The sequence below is a fragment of the Monodelphis domestica genome, chromosome 3 (genome assembly GCF_027887165.1).
Source record: "Monodelphis domestica isolate mMonDom1 chromosome 3, mMonDom1.pri, whole genome shotgun sequence".
NCBI lineage: Eukaryota > Metazoa > Chordata > Mammalia > Didelphimorphia > Didelphidae > Monodelphis > Monodelphis domestica.
In genome coordinates, this window is record NC_077229.1 from 532,838,385 (window position 1) to 532,861,466 (window position 23,082).

The following is a 23,082-nucleotide window of genomic DNA, read 5'->3' on the forward strand; positions in this document are numbered from 1 at the left end:
AGAACCGTGAGGGAGGAAATCGGCCAGAAAAGAAAGCCAAACCAATGTCTTGCTGGGCGCGTCGCGAGAAAGCCAAATTAGCGACAGTCCCTTTTTGGCCTAAATGTGTACATTTACACTCCACACCGGAAGACGCTTTCATTGCTTCGCAAGGAGTTTTCTCCCCTAACATCGTCGTAAGGACGCGTGGCGCAGCGGTCCTCCCGTAGCGAGGATTTTTCTCCCCGAAAGACAGCCGTCTGAAGTACGCGTGGAGTGGAGGTCCTCCCATTTCTGAACCTGGCGCGTTCTCACATCGAAAAGGGGAGTGTTTCCCAGTAGGGCATTGGTTCCCAGGGAGGATTGATTCCTCAGTGTGGACATTTTTCACATTCACAAGTCTGAGAAATTTCAGATTTACAATCCCCCTTGAGGATCATTGGGAGACCAGTCTCCCCACTGGTCATTTCACATGATCAATTTGTAATCCTCAATGCCCTTCTAACTCGAGAGAGACACGCTCTTCAACTTTCGAAGGGGAATGAGAACCGTGAGGGAGGAAATCGGCCAGAAAAGAAAGCCAAACCAATGTTTTGCTGGGCGCGTCGCGAGAAAGCCAAATTAGCGACAGTCCCTTTTTGGCCTAAATGTGTACATTTACACTCCACACCGGAAGACGCTTTCATTGCTTCGCAAGGAGTTTTCTCCCCTATCATCGTCGTAAGGACGCGTGGCGCAGCGGTCCTCCCGTAGCGAGGATTTTTCTCCCCGAAAGACAGCCGTCTGAAGTACGCGTGGAGTGGTGGTCCTCCCATTTCTGAACCTGGCGCGTTCTCACATCGAAATGGGGAGTGTTTCCCAGTAGGGCATTGGTTCCCAGGGAGGATTGTTTCCTCAGTGTGGACATTTTTCACATTCACAAGTCTGAGAAATTTCAGATTTACAATCCCCTTTGAGGATCATTGGGAGACCAGTCTCCCCACTGGTCATTTCACATGATCAATTTGTAATCCTCAATGCCCTTCTAACTCGAGAGAGACACGCTCTTCAACTTTCGAAGGGGAATGAGAACCGTGAGGGAGGAAATCGGCCAGAAAAGAAAGCCAAACCAATGTTTTGCTGGGCGCGACGCGAGAAAGCCAAATTAGCGACAGTCCCTTTTTGGCCTAAATGTGTACATTTACACTCCACACCGGAAGACGCTTTCATTGCTTCGCAAGGAGTTTTCTCCCCTATCATCGTCGTAAGGACGCGTGGCGCAGCGGTCCTCCCGTAGCGAGGATTTTTCTCCCCGAAAGACAGCCGTCTGAAGTACGCGTGGAGTGGAGGTCCTCCCATTTCTGAACCTGGTGCATTCTCACATCGAAATGGGGAGTGTTTCCCAGTAGGGCATTGGTTCTCAGGGAGGATTGATTCCTCTGTGTGGACATTTTTCACATTCACAAGTCTGAGAAATTTCAGATTTACAATCCCCCTTGAGGATCATTGGGAGACCAGTCTCCCCACTGGTCATTTCACATGATCAATTTGTAATCCTCACTGCCCTTCTAACTCGAGAGAGACACGCTCTTCAACTTTCGAAGGGGAATGAAAACCGTGAGGGAGGAAATCGGCCAGAAAAGAAAGCCAAACAAATGTTTTGCTGGGCGCGTCACGAGAAAGCCAAATTAGCGACATTCCCTTTTTGGCCTAAATGTGTACATTTATACTCCACACCGGAAGACGCTTTCATTGCTTCGCAAGGAGTTTTCTCCCCTATCATCGTCGTAAGGACGCGTGGCGTAGCGGTCCTCCCATAGCGAGGATTTTTCTCCCCGAAAGACAGCCGTCTGAAGTACGCGTGGAGTGGAGGTCCTCCCATTTCTGATCCTGGCGTGTTCTCACATCGAAATGGGGAGTGTTTCCCATTAGGGCATTGGTTCCCAGGGAGGATTGATTCCTCGGTGTGGACATTTTTCACATTCACAAGTCTGAGAAATTTCAGATTTACAATCCCCCTTGAGGATCATTGGGAGACCAGTCTCCCCACTGGTCATTTCACATGATCAATTTGTAATCCTCAATGCCCTTCTAACTCGAGAGAGACACGCTCTTCAACTTTCGAAGGGGAATGAGAACCGTGAGGGAGGAAATCGGCCAGAAAAGAAAGCCAAAGCAATGTTTTGCTGGGCGCGTCGCGAGAAAGCCAAATTAGCGACAGTCCCTTTTTGGCCTAAATGTGTACATTTACACTCCACACCGGAAGACGCTTTCATTGCTTCGCAAGGAGTTTTCTCCCCTATCATCGTCGTAAGGACGCGTGGCGCAGCGGTCCTCCCGTAGCGAGGATTTTTCTCCCCGAAAGACAGCCGTCTGAAGTACGCGTGGAGTGGAGGTCCTCCCATTTCTGAACCTGGCGCGTTCTCACATCGAAAAGGGGAGTGTTTCCCAGTAGGGCATTGGTTCCCAGGGAGGATTGATTCCTCGGTGTGGACATTTTTCACATTCACAAGTCTGAGAAATTTCAGATTTACAATCCCCCTTGAGGATCATTGGGAGACCAGTCTCCCCACTGGTCATTTCACATGATCAATTTGTAATCCTCAATGCCCTTCTAACTCGAGAGAGACACGCTCTTCAACTTTCGAAGGGGAATGAGAACCGTGAGGGAGGAAATCGGCCAGAAAAGAAAGCCAAACCAATGTCTTGCTGGGCGCGTCGCGAGAAAGCCAAATTAGCGACAGTCCCTTTTTGGCCTAAATGTGTACATTTACACTCCACACCGGAAGACGCTTTCATTGCTTCGCAAGGAGTTTTCTCCCCTAACATCGTCGTAAGGACGCGTGGCGTAGCGGTCCTCCCGTAGCGAGGATTTTTCTCCCCGAAAGCCAGCCGTCTGAAGTACGCGTGGAGTGGAGGTCCTCCCATTTCTGATCCTGGCGCGTTCTCACATCGAAATGGGGAGTGTTTCCCAGTAGGGCATTGGTTCCCAGGGAGGATTGATTCCTCTGTGTGGACATTTTTCACATTCACAAGTCTGAGAAATTTCAGATTTACCGTCCCCCTTGAGGATCATTGGGAGACCAGTCTCCCCACTGGTCATTTCACATGATCAATTTGTAATCCTCAATGCCCTTCTAACTCGAGTGAGACACGCTCTTCAACTTTCCAAGGGGAATGAGAACCGTGAGGGAGGAAATCGGCCAGAAAAGAAAGCCAAACCAATGTTTTTCTGGGCGCGTCGCGAGAAAGCCAAATTAGCGACAGTCCCTTTTTGGCCTAAATGTGTACATTTACACTCCACACCGGAAGACGCTATCATGGCTTCGCAAGGAGTTTTCTCCCCTATCATCGTCTTAAGGACGCGTGGCGCAGCGGTCCTCCCGTAGCGAGGATTTTTCTCCCCGAAAGCCAGCCGTCTGAAGTACGCGTGGAGTGGAGGTCCTCCCATTTCTGAACCTGGCGCGTTCTCACATCGAAATGGGGAGTGTTTCCCAGTAGGGCATTGGTTCCCAGGGAGGATTGATTCCTCTGTGTGGACATTTTTCACATTCACAAGTCTGAGAAATTTCAGATTTACATTCCCCCTTGAGGTTCATTGGGAGACCAGTCTCCCCACTGGTCATTTCACATGATCAATTTGTAATCCTCACTGCCCTTCTAACTCGAGAGAGACACGCTCTTCAACTTTCGAAGGGGAATGAAAACCGTGAGGGAGGAAATCGGCCAGAAAAGAAAGCCAAAGCAATGTTTTGCTGGGCGCGTCGCGAGAAAGCCAAATTAGCGACAGTCCCTTTTTGGCCTAAATGTGTACATTTACACTCCACACCGGAAGACGCTTTCATTGCTTCGCAAGGAGTTTTCTCTCCTATCATGGTCGTAAGGACGCGTGGCGCAGCGGTCCTCCCGTAGCGAGGATTTTTCTCCCCGAAAGACAGCCGTCTGAAGTACGCGTGGAGTGGAGGTCCTCCCATTTCTGAACCTGGCGCGTTCTCACATCGAAATGGGGAGTGTTTCCCAGTAGGGCATTGGTTCCCAGGGAGGATTGATTCCTCTGTGTGGACATTTTTCACATTCACAAGTCTGAGAAATTTCAGATTTACAATCCCCCTTGCGGATCATTGGGAGACCAGTCTCCCCACTGGTCATTTCACATGATCAATTTGTAATCCTCACTGCCCTTCTAACTCGAGAGAGACACGCTCTTCAACTTTCCAAGGGGAATGAGAACCGTGAGGGAGGAAATCGGCCAGAAAAGAAAGCCAAACCAATGTTTTGCTGGGCGCGTCGCGAGAAAGCCAAATTAGCGACAGTCGCTTTTTGGCCTAAATGTGTACATTTACACTCCACACCGGAAGACGCTTTCATTGCTTCGCAAGGAGTTTTCTCCCCTATCATCGTCGTAAGGACGCGTGGCGCAGCGCTCCTCCCGTAGCGAGGATTTTTCTCCCCGAAAGACAGCCGTCTGAAGTACGCGTGGAGTGGTGGTCCTCCCATTTCTGAACCTGGCGCGTTCTCACATCGAAATGGGGAGTGTTTCCCAGTAGGGCATTGGTTCCCAGGGAGGATTGTTTCCTCAGTGTGGACATTTTTCACATTCACAAGTCTGAGAAATTTCAGATTTAAAATCCCCTTTGAGGATCATTGGGAGACCAGTCTCCCCACTGGTCATTTCACATGATCAATTTGTAATCCTCAATGCCCTTCTATCTCGAGAGAGACACGCTCTTCAACTTTCGAAGGGGAATGAGAACCGTGAGGGAGGAAATCGGTCAGAAAAGAAAGCCAAACCAATGTTTTGCTGGGCGCGTCGCGAGAAAACCAAATTAGCGACAGTCCCTTTTTGGCCTAAATGTGTACATTTACACTCCACACCGGAAGACGCTTTCATTGCTTCGCAAGGAGTTTTCTCCCCTATCATCGTCGTAAGGACGCGTGGCGTAGCGGTCCTCCCGTAGCGAGGATTTTTCTCCCCGAAAGACGGCCGTCTGAATTACGCGTGAGGTGGAGGTCCTCCCATTTCTGATCCTGGCGCGTTCTCACATCGAAATGGGGAGTGTTTCCCAGTAGGGCATTGGTTCCCAGGGAGGATTGATTCCTCGGTGTGGACATTTTTCACATTCACAAGTCTGAGAAATTTCAGATTTACAATCCCCCTTGAGGATCATTGGGAGACCAGTCTCCCCACTGGTCATTTCACATGATCAATTTGTAATCCTCAATGCCCTTCTAACTCGAGAGAGACACGCTCTTCAACTTTCGAAGGGGAATGAGAACCGTGAGGGAGGAAATCGGCCAGAAAAGAAAGCCAAAGCAATGTTTTGCTGGGCGCGTCGCGAGAAAGCCAAATTAGCGACAGTCCCTTTTTGGCCTAAATGTGTACATTTACACTCCACACCGGAAGACGCTTTCATTGCTTCGCAAGGAGTTTTCTCCCCTATCATCGTCGTAAGGACGCGTGGCGCAGCGGTCCTCCCGTAGCGAGGATTTTTCTCCCCGAAAGACAGCCGTCTGAAGTACGCGTGGAGTGGAGGTCCTCCCATTTCTGAACCTGGCGCGTTCTCACATCGAAAAGGGGAGTGTTTCCCAGTAGGGCATTGGTTCCCAGGGAGGATTGATTCCTCGGTGTGGACATTTTTCACATTCACAAGTCTGAGAAATTTCAGATTTACAATCCCCCTTGAGGATCATTGGGAGACCAGTCTCCCCACTGGTCATTTCACATGATCAATTTGTAATCCTCAATGCCCTTCTAACTCGAGAGAGACACGCTCTTCAACTTTCGAAGGGGAATGAGAACCGTGAGGGAGGAAATCGGCCAGAAAAGAAAGCCAAACCAATGTCTTGCTGGGCGCGTCGCGAGAAAGCCAAATTAGCGACAGTCCCTTTTTGGCCTAAATGTGTACATTTACACTCCACACCGGAAGACGCTTTCATTGCTTCGCAAGGAGTTTTCTCCCCTAACATCGTCGTAAGGACGCGTGGCGCAGCGGTCCTCCCGTAGCGAGGATTTTTCTCCCCGAAAGACAGCCGTCTGAAGTACGCGTGGAGTGGAGGTCCTCCCATTTCTGAACCTGGCGCGTTCTCACATCGAAAAGGGGAGTGTTTCCCAGTAGGGCATTGGTTCCCAGGGAGGATTGATTCCTCAGTGTGGACATTTTTCACATTCACAAGTCTGAGAAATTTCAGATTTACAATCCCCCTTGAGGATCATTGGGAGACCAGTCTCCCCACTGGTCATTTCACATGATCAATTTGTAATCCTCAATGCCCTTCTAACTCGAGAGAGACACGCTCTTCAACTTTCGAAGGGGAATGAGAACCGTGAGGGAGGAAATCGGCCAGAAAAGAAAGCCAAACCAATGTTTTGCTGGGCGCGTCGCGAGAAAGCCAAATTAGCGACAGTCCCTTTTTGGCCTAAATGTGTACATTTACACTCCACACCGGAAGACGCTTTCATTGCTTCGCAAGGAGTTTTCTCCCCTATCATCGTCGTAAGGACGCGTGGCGCAGCGGTCCTCCCGTAGCGAGGATTTTTCTCCCCGAAAGACAGCCGTCTGAAGTACGCGTGGAGTGGTGGTCCTCCCATTTCTGAACCTGGCGCGTTCTCACATCGAAATGGGGAGTGTTTCCCAGTAGGGCATTGGTTCCCAGGGACGATTGTTTCCTCAGTGTGGACATTTTTCACATTCACAAGTCTGAGAAATTTCAGATTTACAATCCCCTTTGAGGATCATTGGGAGACCAGTCTCCCCACTGGTCATTTCACATGATCAATTTGTAATCCTCAATGCCCTTCTAACTCGAGAGAGACACGCTCTTCAACTTTCGAAGGGGAATGAGAACCGTGAGGGAGGAAATCGGCCAGAAAAGAAAGCCAAACCAATGTTTTGCTGGGCGCGACGCGAGAAAGCCAAATTAGCGACAGTCCCTTTTTGGCCTAAATGTGTACATTTACACTCCACACCGGAAGACGCTTTCATTGCTTCGCAAGGAGTTTTCTCCCCTATCATCGTCGTAAGGACGCGTGGCGCAGCGGTCCTCCCGTAGCGAGGATTTTTCTCCCCGAAAGACAGCCGTCTGAAGTACGCGTGGAGTGGAGGTCCTCCCATTTCTGAACCTGGTGCGTTCTCACATCGAAATGGGGAGTGTTTCCCAGTAGGGCATTGGTTCTCAGGGAGGATTGATTCCTCTGTGTGGACATTTTTCACATTCACAAGTCTGAGAAATTTCAGATTTACAATCCCCCTTGAGGATCATTGGGAGACCAGTCTCCCCACTGGTCATTTCACATGATCAATTTGTAATCCTCACTGCCCTTCTAACTCGAGAGAGACACGCTCTTCAACTTTCGAAGGGGAATGAAAACCGTGAGGGAGGAAATCGGCCAGAAAAGAAAGCCAAACAAATGTTTTGCTGGGCGCGTCACGAGAAAGCCAAATTAGCGACATTCCCTTTTTGGCCTAAATGTGTACATTTATACTCCACACCGGAAGACGCTTTCATTGCTTCGCAAGGAGTTTTCTCCCCTATCATCGTCGTAAGGACGCGTGGCGTAGCGGTCCTCCCGTAGCGAGGATTTTTCTCCCCGAAAGACAGCCGTCTGAAGTACGCGTGGAGTGGAGGTCCTCCCATTTCTGATCCTGGCGCGTTCTCACATCGAAATGGGGAGTGTTTCCCAGTAGGGCATTGGTTCCCAGGGAGGATTGATTCCTCTGTGTGGACATTTTTCACATTCACAAGTCTGAGAAATTTCAGATTTACAATCCCCCTTGAGGATCATTGGGAGGCCAGTCTCCCCACTGGTCATTTCACATGATCTATTTGTAATCCTCAATGCCCTTCTAACTCGAGAGATACACACTCTTCAACTTTCGAAGGGGAATGAGAACCGTGAGGGAGGAAATCGGTCAGAAAAGAAAGCCAAACCAATGTTTTGCTGGGCGCGTCGCGAGAAAACCAAATTAGCGACAGTCCCTTTTTGGCCTAAATGTGTACATTTACACTCCACACCGGAAGACGCTTTCATTGCTTCGCAAGGAGTTTTCTCCCCTATCATCGTCGTAAGGACGCGTGGCGTAGCGGTCCTCCCGTAGCGAGGATTTTTCTCCCCGAAAGACGGCCGTCTGAATTACGCGTGAGGTGGAGGTCCTCCCATTTCTGATCCTGGCGCGTTCTCACATCGAAATGGGGAGTGTTTCCCAGTAGGGCATTGGTTCCCAGGGAGGATTGATTCCTCGGTGTGGACATTTTTCACATTCACAAGTCTGAGAAATTTCAGATTTACAATCCCCCTTGAGGATCATTGGGAGACCAGTCTCCCCACTGGTCATTTCACATGATCAATTTGTAATCCTCAATGCCCTTCTAACTCGAGAGAGACACGCTCTTCAACTTTCGAAGGGGAATGAGAACCGTGAGGGAGGAAATCGGCCAGAAAAGAAAGCCAAACCAATGTTTTGCTGGGCGCGTCGCGAGAAAGCCAAATTAGCGACAGTCCCTTTTTGGCCTAAATGTGTACATTTACACTCCACACCGGAAGACGCTTTCATTGCTTCGCAAGGAGTTTTCTCCCCTATCATCGTCGTAAGGACGCGTGGCGCAGCGGTCCTCCCGTAGCGAGGATTTTTCTCCCCGAAAGACAGCCGTCTGAAGTACGCGTGGAGTGGAGGTCCTCCCATTTCTGAACCTGGCGCGTTCTCACATCGAAAAGGGGAGTGTTTCCCAGTAGGGCATTGGTTCCCAGGGAGGATTGATTCCTCGGTGTGGACATTTTTCACATTCACAAGTCTGAGAAATTTCAGATTTACAATCCCCCTTGAGGATCATTGGGAGACCAGTCTCCCCACTGGTCATTTCACATGATCAATTTGTAATCCTCAATGCCCTTCTAACTCGAGAGAGACACGCTCTTCAACTTTCGAAGGGGAATGAGAACCGTGAGGGAGGAAATCGGCCAGAAAAGAAAGCCAAACCAATGTCTTGCTGGGCGCGTCGCGAGAAAGCCAAATTAGCGACAGTCCCTTTTTGGCCTAAATGTGTACATTTACACTCCACACCGGAAGACGCTTTCATTGCTTCGCAAGGAGTTTTCTCCCCTAACATCGTCGTAAGGACGCGTGGCGCAGCGGTCCTCCCGTAGCGAGGATTTTTCTCCCCGAAAGACAGCCGTCTGAAGTACGCGTGGAGTGGAGGTCCTCCCATTTCTGAACCTGGCGCGTTCTCACATCGAAAAGGGGAGTGTTTCCCAGTAGGGCATTGGTTCCCAGGGAGGATTGATTCCTCAGTGTGGACATTTTTCACATTCACAAGTCTGAGAAATTTCAGATTTACAATCCCCCTTGAGGATCATTGGGAGACCAGTCTCCCCACTGGTCATTTCACATGATCAATTTGTAATCCTCAATGCCCTTCTAACTCGAGAGAGACACGCTCTTCAACTTTCGAAGGGGAATGAGAACCGTGAGGGAGGAAATCGGCCAGAAAAGAAAGCCAAACCAATGTTTTGCTGGGCGCGTCGCGAGAAAGCCAAATTAGCGACAGTCCCTTTTTGGCCTAAATGTGTACATTTACACTCCACACCGGAAGACGCTTTCATTGCTTCGCAAGGAGTTTTCTCCCCTATCATCGTCGTAAGGACGCGTGGCGCAGCGGTCCTCCCGTAGCGAGGATTTTTCTCCCCGAAAGACAGCCGTCTGAAGTACGCGTGGAGTGGTGGTCCTCCCATTTCTGAACCTGGCGCGTTCTCACATCGAAATGGGGAGTGTTTCCCAGTAGGGCATTGGTTCCCAGGGAGGATTGTTTCCTCAGTGTGGACATTTTTCACATTCACAAGTCTGAGAAATTTCAGATTTACAATCCCCTTTGAGGATCATTGGGAGACCAGTCTCCCCACTGGTCATTTCACATGATCAATTTGTAATCCTCAATGCCCTTCTAACTCGAGAGAGACACGCTCTTCAACTTTCGAAGGGGAATGAGAACCGTGAGGGAGGAAATCGGCCAGAAAAGAAAGCCAAACCAATGTTTTGCTGGGCGCGACGCGAGAAAGCCAAATTAGCGACAGTCCCTTTTTGGCCTAAATGTGTACATTTACACTCCACACCGGAAGACGCTTTCATTGCTTCGCAAGGAGTTTTCTCCCCTATCATCGTCGTAAGGACGCGTGGCGCAGCGGTCCTCCCGTAGCGAGGATTTTTCTCCCCGAAAGACAGCCGTCTGAAGTACGCGTGGAGTGGAGGTCCTCCCATTTCTGAACCTGGTGCATTCTCACATCGAAATGGGGAGTGTTTCCCAGTAGGGCATTGGTTCTCAGGGAGGATTGATTCCTCTGTGTGGACATTTTTCACATTCACAAGTCTGAGAAATTTCAGATTTACAATCCCCCTTGAGGATCATTGGGAGACCAGTCTCCCCACTGGTCATTTCACATGATCAATTTGTAATCCTCACTGCCCTTCTAACTCGAGAGAGACACGCTCTTCAACTTTCGAAGGGGAATGAAAACCGTGAGGGAGGAAATCGGCCAGAAAAGAAAGCCAAACAAATGTTTTGCTGGGCGCGTCACGAGAAAGCCAAATTAGCGACATTCCCTTTTTGGCCTAAATGTGTACATTTATACTCCACACCGGAAGACGCTTTCATTGCTTCGCAAGGAGTTTTCTCCCCTATCATCGTCGTAAGGACGCGTGGCGTAGCGGTCCTCCCGTAGCGAGGATTTTTCTCCCCGAAAGACAGCCGTCTGAAGTACGCGTGGAGTGGAGGTCCTCCCATTTCTGATCCTGGCGTGTTCTCACATCGAAATGGGGAGTGTTTCCCATTAGGGCATTGGTTCCCAGGGAGGATTGATTCCTCGGTGTGGACATTTTTCACATTCACAAGTCTGAGAAATTTCAGATTTACAATCCCCCTTGAGGATCATTGGGAGACCAGTCTCCCCACTGGTCATTTCACATGATCAATTTGTAATCCTCAATGCCCTTCTAACTCGAGAGAGACACGCTCTTCAACTTTCGAAGGGGAATGAGAACCGTGAGGGAGGAAATCGGCCAGAAAAGAAAGCCAAAGCAATGTTTTGCTGGGCGCGTCGCGAGAAAGCCAAATTAGCGACAGTCCCTTTTTGGCCTAAATGTGTACATTTACACTCCACACCGGAAGACGCTTTCATTGCTTCGCAAGGAGTTTTCTCCCCTATCATCGTCGTAAGGACGCGTGGCGCAGCGGTCCTCCCGTAGCGAGGATTTTTCTCCCCGAAAGACAGCCGTCTGAAGTACGCGTGGAGTGGAGGTCCTCCCATTTCTGAACCTGGCGCGTTCTCACATCGAAAAGGGGAGTGTTTCCCAGTAGGGCATTGGTTCCCAGGGAGGATTGATTCCTCGGTGTGGACATTTTTCACATTCACAAGTCTGAGAAATTTCAGATTTACAATCCCCCTTGAGGATCATTGGGAGACCAGTCTCCCCACTGGTCATTTCACATGATCAATTTGTAATCCTCAATGCCCTTCTAACTCGAGAGAGACACGCTCTTCAACTTTCGAAGGGGAATGAGAACCGTGAGGGAGGAAATCGGCCAGAAAAGAAAGCCAAACCAATGTCTTGCTGGGCGCGTCGCGAGAAAGCCAAATTAGCGACAGTCCCTTTTTGGCCTAAATGTGTACATTTACACTCCACACCGGAAGACGCTTTCATTGCTTCGCAAGGAGTTTTCTCCCCTAACATCGTCGTAAGGACGCGTGGCGCAGCGGTCCTCCCGTAGCGAGGATTTTTCTCCCCGAAAGACAGCCGTCTGAAGTACGCGTGGAGTGGAGGTCCTCCCATTTCTGAACCTGGCGCGTTCTCACATCGAAAAGGGGAGTGTTTCCCAGTAGGGCATTGGTTCCCAGGGAGGATTGATTCCTCAGTGTGGACATTTTTCACATTCACAAGTCTGAGAAATTTCAGATTTACAATCCCCCTTGAGGATCATTGGGAGACCAGTCTCCCCACTGGTCATTTCACATGATCAATTTGTAATCCTCAATGCCCTTCTAACTCGAGAGAGACACGCTCTTCAACTTTCGAAGGGGAATGAGAACCGTGAGGGAGGAAATCGGCCAGAAAAGAAAGCCAAACCAATGTTTTGCTGGGCGCGTCGCGAGAAAGCCAAATTAGCGACAGTCCCTTTTTGGCCTAAATGTGTACATTTACACTCCACACCGGAAGACGCTTTCATTGCTTCGCAAGGAGTTTTCTCCCCTATCATCGTCGTAAGGACGCGTGGCGCAGCGGTCCTCCCGTAGCGAGGATTTTTCTCCCCGAAAGACAGCCGTCTGAAGTACGCGTGGAGTGGTGGTCCTCCCATTTCTGAACCTGGCGCGTTCTCACATCGAAATGGGGAGTGTTTCCCAGTAGGGCATTGGTTCCCAGGGAGGATTGTTTCCTCAGTGTGGACATTTTTCACATTCACAAGTCTGAGAAATTTCAGATTTACAATCCCCTTTGAGGATCATTGGGAGACCAGTCTCCCCACTGGTCATTTCACATGATCAATTTGTAATCCTCAATGCCCTTCTAACTCGAGAGAGACACGCTCTTCAACTTTCGAAGGGGAATGAGAACCGTGAGGGAGGAAATCGGCCAGAAAAGAAAGCCAAACCAATGTTTTGCTGGGCGCGACGCGAGAAAGCCAAATTAGCGACAGTCCCTTTTTGGCCTAAATGTGTACATTTACACTCCACACCGGAAGACGCTTTCATTGCTTCGCAAGGAGTTTTCTCCCCTATCATCGTCGTAAGGACGCGTGGCGCAGCGGTCCTCCCGTAGCGAGGATTTTTCTCCCCGAAAGACAGCCGTCTGAAGTACGCGTGGAGTGGAGGTCCTCCCATTTCTGAACCTGGTGCGTTCTCACATCGAAATGGGGAGTGTTTCCCAGTAGGGCATTGGTTCTCAGGGAGGATTGATTCCTCTGTGTGGACATTTTTCACATTCACAAGTCTGAGAAATTTCAGATTTACAATCCCCCTTGAGGATCATTGGGAGACCAGTCTCCCCACTGGTCATTTCACATGATCAATTTGTAATCCTCACTGCCCTTCTAACTCGAGAGAGACACGCTCTTCAACTTTCGAAGGGGAATGAGAACCGTGAGGGAGGAAATCGGCCAGAAAAGAAAGCCAAACAAATGTTTTGCTGGGCGCGTCACGAGAAAGCCAAATTAGCGACATTCCCTTTTTGGCCTAAATGTGTACATTTATACTCCACACCGGAAGACGCTTTCATTGCTTCGCAAGGAGTTTTCTCCCCTATTATCGTCGTAAGGACGCGTGGCGCAGCGGTCCTCCCGTAGCGAGAATTTTTCTCCCCGAAAGACAGCCGTCTGAAGTACGCTTGGAGTGGAGGTCCTCCCATTTCTGATCCTGGCGCGTTCTCACATCGAAATGGGGAGTGTTTCCCAGTAGGGCATTGGTTCCCAGGGAGGATTGATTCCTCTGTGTGGACATTTTTCACATTCACAAGTCTGAGAAATTTCAGATTTACAATCCCCCTTGAGGATCATTGGGAGACCAGTCTCCCCACTGGTCATTTCACATGATCAATTTGTAATCCTCAATGCCCTTCTAACTCGAGAGAGACACGCTCTTCAACTTTCGAAGGGGAATGAGAACCGTGAGGGAGGAAATCGGCCAGAAAAGAAAGCCAAACCAATGTTTTGCTGGGCGCGTCGCGAGAAAGCCAAATTAGCGACAGTCCCTTTTTGGCCTAAATGTGTACATTTACACTCCACACCGGAAGACGCTTTCATTGCTTCGCAAGGAGTTTTCTCCCCTATCATCGTCGTAAGGACGCGTGGCGCAGCGGTCCTCCCGTAGCGAGGATTTTTCTCCCCGAAAGACAGCCGTCTGAAGTACGCGTGGAGTGGAGGTCCTCCCATTTCTGATCCTGGCGCGTTCTCACATCGAAAAGGGGAGTGTTTCCCAGTAGGGCATTGGTTCCCAGGGAGGATTGATTCCTCGGTGTGGACATTTTTCACATTCACAAGTCTGAGAAATTTCAGATTTACAATCCCCCTTGAGGATCATTGGGAGACCAGTCTCCCCACTGGTCATTTCACATGATCAATTTGTAATCCTCAATGCCCTTCTAACTCGAGAGAGACACGCTCTTCAACTTTCGAAGGGGAATGAGAACCGTGAGGGAGGAAATCGGCCAGAAAAGAAAGCCAAACCAATGTTTTGCTGGGCGCGTCGCGAGAAAGCCAAATTAGCGACAGTCCCTTTTTGGCCTAAATGTGTACATTTACACTCCACACCGGAAGACGCTTTCATTGCTTCGCAAGGAGTTTTCTCCCCTAACATCGTCGTAAGGACGCGTGGCGCAGCGGTCCTCCAGTAGCGAGGATTTTTCTCCCCGAAAGACAGCCGTCTGAAGTACGCGTGGAGTGGAGGTCCTCCCATTTCTGATCCTGGTGCGTTCTCACATCGAAATGGGGAGTGTTTCCCAGTAGGGCATTGGTTCCCAGGGAGGATTGATTCCTCAGTGTGGACATTTTTCACATTCACAAGTCTGAGAAATTTCAGATTTACAATCCCCCTTGAGGATCATTGGGAGACCAGTCTCCCCACTGGTCATTTCACATGATCAATTTGTAATCCTCAATGCCCTTCTAACTCGAGAGAGACACGCTCTTCAACTTTCGAAGGGGAATGAGAACCGTGAGGGAGGAAATCGGCCAGAAAAGAAAGCCAAACCAATGTTTTGCTGGGCGCGTCGCGAGAAAGCCAAATTAGCGACAGTCCCTTTTTGGCCTAAATGTGTACATTTACACTCCACACCGGAAGACGCTTACATTGCTTCGCAAGGAGTTTTCTCCCCTATCATCGTCGTAAGGACGCGTGGCGCAGCGCTCCTCCCGTAGCGAGGATTTTTCTCCCCGAAAGACAGCCGTCTGAAGTACGCGTGGAGTGGAGGTCCTCCCATTTCTGAACCTGGTGCGTTCTCACATCGAAATGGGGAGTGTTTCCCAGTAGGGCATTGGTTCCCAGGGAGGATTGATTCCTCTGTGTGGACATTTTTCACATTCACAAGTCTGAGAAATTTCAGATTTACAATCCCCCTTGAGGATCATTGGGAGACCAGTCTCCCCACTGGTCATTTCACATGATCAATTTGTAATCCTCAATGCCCTTCTAACTCGAGAGAGACACGCTCTTCAACTTTCGAAGGGGAATGAGAACCGTGAGGGAGGAAATCGGCCAGAAAAGAAAGCCAAAACAATGTTTTGCTGGGCGCGTCGCGAGAAAGCCAAATTAGCGACAGTCCCTTTTTGGCCTAAATGTGTACATTTACACTCCACACCGGAAGACGCTTTCATTGCTTCGCAAGGAGTTTTCTCTCCTATCATGGTCGTAAGGACGCGTGGCGCAGCGGTCCTCCCGTAGCGAGGATTTTTCTCCCCGAAAGACAGCCGTCTGAAGTACGCGTGGAGTGGAGGTCCTCCCATTTCTGAACCTGGCGCGTTCTCACATCGAAATGGGGAGTGTTTCCCAGTAGGGCATTGGTTCCCAGGGAGGATTGATTCCTCTGTGTGGACATTTTTCACATTCACAAGTCTGAGAAATTTCAGATTTACAATCCCCCTTGCGGATCATTGGGAGACCAGTCTCCCCACTGGTCATTTCACATGATCAATTTGTAATCCTCACTGCCCTTCTAACTCGAGAGAGACACGCTCTTCAACTTTCCAAGGGGAATGAGAACCGTGAGGGAGGAAATCGGCCAGAAAAGAAAGCCAAACCAATGTTTTGCTGGGCGCGTCGCGAGAAAGCCAAATTAGCGACAGTCGCTTTTTGGCCTAAATGTGTACATTTACACTCCACACCGGAAGACGCTTTCATTGCTTCGCAAGGAGTTTTCTCCCCTATCATCGTCGTAAGGACGCGTGGCGCAGCGCTCCTCCCGTAGCGAGGATTTTTCTCCCCGAAAGACAGCCGTCTGAAGTACGCGTGGAGTGGTGGTCCTCCCATTTCTGAACCTGGCGCGTTCTCACATCGAAATGGGGAGTGTTTCCCAGTAGGGCATTGGTTCCCAGGGAGGATTGTTTCCTCAGTGTGGACATTTTTCACATTCACAAGTCTGAGAAATTTCAGATTTAAAATCCCCTTTGAGGATCATTGGGAGACCAGTCTCCCCACTGGTCATTTCACATGATCAATTTGTAATCCTCAATGCCCTTCTATCTCGAGAGAGACACGCTCTTCAACTTTCGAAGGGGAATGAGAACCGTGAGGGAGGAAATCGGCCAGAAAAGAAAGCCAAACCAATGTTTTGCTGGGCGCGTCGCGAGAAAGCCAAATTAGCGACAGTCCCTTTTTGGCCTAAATGTGTACATTTACACTCCACACCGGAAGACGCTTTCATTGCTTCGCAAGGAGTTTTCTCCCCTAACATCGTCGTAAGGACGCGTGGCGTAGCGGTCCTCCCGTAGCGAGGATTTTTCTCCCCGAAAGACAGCCGTCTGAAGTACGCGTGGAGTGGAGGTCCTCCCATTTCTGATCCTGGCGCGTTCTCACATCGAAATGGGGAGTGTTTCCCAGTAGGGCATTGGTTCCCAGGGAGGATTGATTCCTCTGTGTGGACATTTTTCACATTCACAAGTCTGAGAAATTTCAGATTTACCGTCCCCCTTGAGGATCATTGGGAGACCAGTCTCCCCACTGGTCATTTCACATGATCAATTTGTAATCCTCAATGCCCTTCTAACTCGAGTGAGACACGCTCTTCAACTTTCCAAGGGGAATGAGAACCGTGAGGGAGGAAATCGGCCAGAAAAGAAAGCCAAACCAATGTTTTTCTGGGCGCGTCGCGAGAAAGCCAAATTAGCGACAGTCCCTTTTTGGCCTAAATGTGTACATTTACACTCCACACCGGAAGACGCTATCATTGCTTCGCAAGGAGTTTTCTCCCCTATCATCGTCTTAAGGACGCGTGGCGCAGCGGTCCTCCCGTAGCGAGGATTTTTCTCCCCGAAAGCCAGCCGTCTGAAGTACGCGTGGTGTGGAGGTCCTCCCATTTCTGAACCTGGCGCGTTCTCACATCGAAATGGGGAGTGTTTCCCAGTAGGGCATTGGTTCCCAGGGAGGATTGATTCCTCTGTGTGGACATTTTTCACATTCACAAGTCTGAGAAATTTCAGATTTACATTCCCCCTTGAGGTTCATTGGGAGACCAGTCTCCCCACTGGTCATTTCACATGATCAATTTGTAATCCTCACTGCCCTTCTAACTCGAGAGAGACACGCTCTTCAACTTTCGAAGGGGAATGAAAACCGTGAGGGAGGAAATCGGCCAGAAAAGAAAGCCAAAGCAATGTTTTGCTGGGCGCGTCGCGAGAAAGCCAAATTAGCGACAGTCCCTTTTTGGCCTAAATGTGTACATTTACACTCCACACCGGAAGACGCTTTCATTGCTTCGCAAGGAGTTTTCTCTCCTATCATGGTCGTAAGGACGCGTGGCGCAGCGGTCCTCCCGTAGCGAGGATTTTTCTCCCCGAAAGACAGCCGTCTGAAGTACGCGTGGAGTGGAGGTCCTCCCATTTCTGAACCTGGCGCGTTCTCACATCGAAATGGGGAGTGTTTCCCAGTAGGGCATTGGTTCCCAGGGAGGATTGATTCCTCTGTGTGGACATTTTTCACATTCACAAGTCTGAGAAATTTCAGATTTACAATCCCCCTTGCGGATCATTGGGAGACCAGTCTCCCCACTGGTCATTTCACATGATCAATTTGTAATCCTCACTGCCCTTCTAACTCGAGAGAGACACGCTCTTCAACTTTCCAAGGGGAATGAGAACCGTGAGGGAGGAAATCGGCCAGAAAAGAAAGCCAAACCAATGTTTTGCTGGGCGCGTCGCGAGAAAGCCAAATTAGCGACAGTCGCTTTTTGGCCTAAATGTGTACATTTACACTCCACACCGGAAGACGCTTTCATTGCTTCGCAAGGAGTTTTCTCCCCTATCATCGTCGTAAGGACGCGTGGCGCAGCGCTCCTCCCGTAGCGAGGATTTTTCTCCCCGAAAGACAGCCGTCTGAAGTACGCGTGGAGTGGTGGTCCTCCCATTTCTGAACCTGGCGCGTTCTCACATCGAAATGGGGAGTGTTTCCCAGTAGGGCATTGGTTCCCAGGGAGGATTGTTTCCTCAGTGTGGACATTTTTCACATTCACAAGTCTGAGAAATTTCAGATTTAAAATCCCCTTTGAGGATCATTGGGAGACCAGTCTCCCCACTGGTCATTTCACATGATCAATTTGTAATCCTCAATGCCCTTCTATCTCGAGAGAGACACGCTCTTCAACTTTCGAAGGGGAATGAGAACCGTGAGGGAGGAAATCGGCCAGAAAAGAAAGCCAAACCAATGTTTTGCTGGGCGCGTCGCGAGAAAGCCAAATTAGCGACAGTCCCTTTTTGGCCTAAATGCGTACATTTACACTCCACACCGGAAGACGCTTTCATTGCTTCGCAAGGAGTTTTCTCCCCTAACATCGTCGTAAGGACGCGTGGCGTAGCGGTCCTCCCGTAGCGAGGATTTTTCTCCCCGAAAGCCAGCCGTCTGAAGTACGCGTGGAGTGGAGGTCCTCCCATTTCTGATCCTGGCGCGTTCTCACATCGAAATGGGGAGTGTTTCCCAGTAGGGCATTGGTTCCCAGGGAGGATTGATTCCTCTGTGTGGACATTTTTCACATTCACAAGTCTGAGAAATTTCAGATTTACCGTCCCCCTTGAGGATCATTGGGAGACCAGTCTCCCCACTGGTCATTTCACATGATCAATTTGTAATCCTCAATGCCCTTCTAACTCGAGTGAGACACGCTCTTCAACTTTCCAAGGGGAATGAGAACCGTGAGGGAGGAAATCGGCCAGAAAAGAAAGCCAAACCAATGTTTTGCTGGGCGCGTCGCGAGAAAGCCAAATTAGCGACAGTCCCTTTTTGGCCTAAATGTGTACATTTACACTCCACACCGGAAGACGCTTTCATTGCTTCGCAAGGAGTTTTCTCCCCTATCATGGTCGTAAGGACGCGTGGCGCAGCGGTCCTCCCGTAGCGAGGATTTTTCTCCCCGAAAGACAGCCGTCTGAAGTACGCGTGGAGTGGAGGTCCTCCCATTTCTGAACCTGGCGCGTTCTCACATCGAAATGGGGAGTGTTTCCCAGTAGGGCATTGGTTCCCAGGGAGGATTGATTCCTCTGTGTGGACATTTTTCACATTCACAAATCTGAGAAATTTCAGATTTACAATCCCCCTTGCGGATCATTGGGAGACCAGTCTCCCCACTGGTCATTTCACATGATCAATTTGTAATCCTCAATGCCCTTCTAACTCGAGAGAGACACGCTCTTCAACTTTCGAAGGGGAATGAGAACCGTGAGGGAGGAAATCGGCCAGAAAAGAAAGCCAAACCAATGTTTTGCTGGGCGCGTCGCGAGAAAGCCAAATTAGCGACAGTCGCTTTTTGGCCTAAATGTGTACATTTACACTCCACACCGGAAGACGCATTCATTGCTTCGCAAGGAGTTTTCTCCCCTATCATCGTCGTAAGGACGCGTGGCGCAGCGGTCCTCCCGTAGCGAGAATTTTTCTCCCCGAAAGACAGCCGTCTGAAGTACGCTTGGAGTGGAGGTCCTCCCATTTCTGATCCTGGCGCGTTCTCACATCGAAATGGGGAGTGTTTCCCAGTAGGGCATTGGTTCCCAGGGAGGATTGATTCCTCTGTGTGGACATTTTTCACATTCACAAGTCTGAGAAATTTCAGATTTACAATCCCCCTTGAGGATCATTGGGAGACCAGTCTCCCCACTGGTCATTTCACATGATCAATTTGTAATCCTCAATGCCCTTCTAACTCGAGAGAGACACGCTCTTCAACTTTCGAAGGGGAATGAGAACCGTGAGGGAGGAAATCGGCCAGAAAAGAAAGCCAAAACAATGTTTTGCTGGGCGCGTCGCGAGAAAGCCAAATTGGCGACAGTCCCTTTTTGGCCTAAATGTGTACATTTACACTCCACACCGGAAGACGCTTTCATTGCTTCGCAAGGAGTTTTCTCCCCTATCATCGTCGTAAGGACGCGTGGCGCAGCGGTCCTCCCGTAGCGAGGATTTTTCTCCCCGAAAGACAGCCGTCTGAAGTACGCGTGGAGTGGAGGTCCTCCCATTTCTGATCCTGGCGCGTTCTCACATCGAAAAGGGGAGTGTTTCCCAGTAGGGCATTGGTTCCCAGGGAGGATTGATTCCTCGGTGTGGACATTTTTCACATTCACAAGTCTGAGAAATTTCAGATTTACAATCCCCCTTGAGGATCATTGGGAGACCAGTCTCCCCACTGGTCATTTCACATGATCAATTTGTAATCCTCAATGCCCTTCTAACTCGAGAGAGACACGCTCTTCAACTTTCGAAGGGGAATGAGAACCGTGAGGGAGGAAATCGGCCAGAAAAGAAAGCCAAACCAATGTTTTGCTGGGCGCGTCGCGAGAAAGCCAAATTAGCGACAGTCCCTTTTTGGCCTAAATGTGTACATTTACACTCCACACCGGAAGACGCTTACATTGCTTCGCAAGGAGTTTTCTCCCCTATCATGGTCGTAAGGACGCGTGGCGCAGCGGTCCTCCCGTAGCGAGGATTTTTCTCCCCGAAAGACAGCCGTCTGAAGTACGCGTGGAGTGGAGGTCCTCCCATTTCTGATCCTGGCGCGTTCTCACATCGAAATGGGGAGTGTTTCCCAGTAGGGCATTGGTTCCCAGGGAGGATTGATTCCTCTGTGTGGACATTTTTCACATTCACAAGTCTGAGAAATTTCAGATTTACAATCCCCCTTGAGGATCATTGGGAGGCCAGTCTCCCCACTGGTCATTTCACATGATCTATTTGTAATCCTCAATGCCCTTCTAACTCGAGAGATACACGCTCTTCAACTTTCGAAGGGGAATGAGAACCGTGAGGGAGGAAATCAGTCAGAAAAGAAAGCCAAACCAATGTTTTGCTGGGCGCGTCGCGAGAAAACCAAATTAGCGACAGTCCCTTTTTGGCCTAAATGTGTACATTTACACTCCACACCGGAAGACGCTTTAATTGCTTCGCAAGGAGTTTTCTCCCCTATCATCGTCGTAAGGACGCGTGGCGTAGCGGTCCTCCCGTAGCGAGGATTTTTCTCCCCGAAAGACGGCCGTCTGAATTACGCGTGAGGTGGAGGTCCTCCCATTTCTGATCCTGGCGCGTTCTCACATCGAAATGGGGAGTGTTTCCCAGTAGGGCATTGGTTCCCAGGGAGGATTGATTCCTCGGTGTGGACATTTTTCACATTCACAAGTCTGAGAAATTTCAGATTTACAATCCCCCTTGAGGATCATTGGGAGACCAGTCTCCCCACTGGTCATTTCACATGATCAATTTGTAATCCTCAATGCCCTTCTAACTCGAGAGAGACACGCTCTTCAACTTTCGAAGGGGAATGAGAACCGTGAGGGAGGAAATCGGCCAGAAAAGAAAGCCAAAGCAATGTTTTGCTGGGCGCGTCGCGAGAAAGCCAAATTAGCGACAGTCCCTTTTTGGCCTAAATGTGTACATTTACACTCCACACCGGAAGACGCTTTCATTGCTTCGCAAGGAGTTTTCTCCCCTATCATCGTCGTAAGGACGCGTGGCGCAGCGGTCCTCCCGTAGCGAGGATTTTTCTCCCCGAAAGACAGCCGTCTGAAGTACGCGTGGAGTGGAGGTCCTCCCATTTCTGAACCTGGCGCGTTCTCACATCGAAAAGGGGAGTGTTTCCCAGTAGGGCATTGGTTCCCAGGGAGGATTGATTCCTCGGTGTGGACATTTTTCACATTCACAAGTCTGAGAAATTTCAGATTTACAATCCCCCTTGAGGATCATTGGGAGACCAGTCTCCCCACTGGTCATTTCACATGATCAATTTGTAATCCTCAATGCCCTTCTAACTCGAGAGAGACACGCTCTTCAACTTTCGAAGGGGAATGAGAACCGTGAGGGAGGAAATCGGCCAGAAAAGAAAGCCAAACCAATGTCTTGCTGGGCGCGTCGCGAGAAAGCCAAATTAGCGACAGTCCCTTTTTGGCCTAAATGTGTACATTTACACTCCACACCGGAAGACGCTTTCATTGCTTCGCAAGGAGTTTTCTCCCCTAACATCGTCGTAAGGACGCGTGGCGCAGCGGTCCTCCCGTAGCGAGGATTTTTCTCCCCGAAAGACAGCCGTCTGAAGTACGCGTGGAGTGGAGGTCCTCCCATTTCTGAACCTGGCGCGTTCTCACATCGAAAAGGGGAGTGTTTCCCAGTAGGGCATTGGTTCCCAGGGAGGATTGATTCCTCAGTGTGGACATTTTTCACATTCACATGTCTGAGAAATTTCAGATTTACAATCCCCCTTGAGGATCATTGGGAGAGCAGTCTCCCCACTGGTCATTTCACATGATCAATTTGTAATCCTCAATGCCCTTCTAACTCGAGAGAGACACGCTCTTCAACTTTCGAAGGGGAATGAGAACCGTGAGGGAGGAAATCGGCCAGAAAAGAAAGCCAAACCAATGTTTTGCTGGGCGCGTCGCGAGAAAGCCAAATTAGCGACAATCCCTTTTTGGCCTAAATGTGTACATTTACACTCCACACCGGAAGACGCTTTCATTGCTTCGCAAGGAGTTTTCTCCCCTATCATCGTCGTAAGGACGCGTGGCGCAGCGGTCCTCCCGTAGCGAGGATTTTTCTCCCCGAAAGACAGCCGTCTGAAGTACGCGTGGAGTGGTGGTCCTCCCATTTCTGAACCTGGCGCGTTCTCACATCGAAATGGGGAGTGTTTCCCAGTAGGGCATTGGTTCCCAGGGACGATTGTTTCCTCAGTGTGGACATTTTTCACATTCACAAGTCTGAGAAATTTCAGATTTACAATCCCCTTTGAGGATCATTGGGAGACCAGTCTCCCCACTGGTCATTTCACATGATCAATTTGTAATCCTCAATGCCCTTCTAACTCGAGAGAGACACGCTCTTCAACTTTCGAAGGGGAATGAGAACCGTGAGGGAGGAAATCGGCCAGAAAAGAAAGCCAAACCAATGTTTTGCTGGGCGCGACGCGAGAA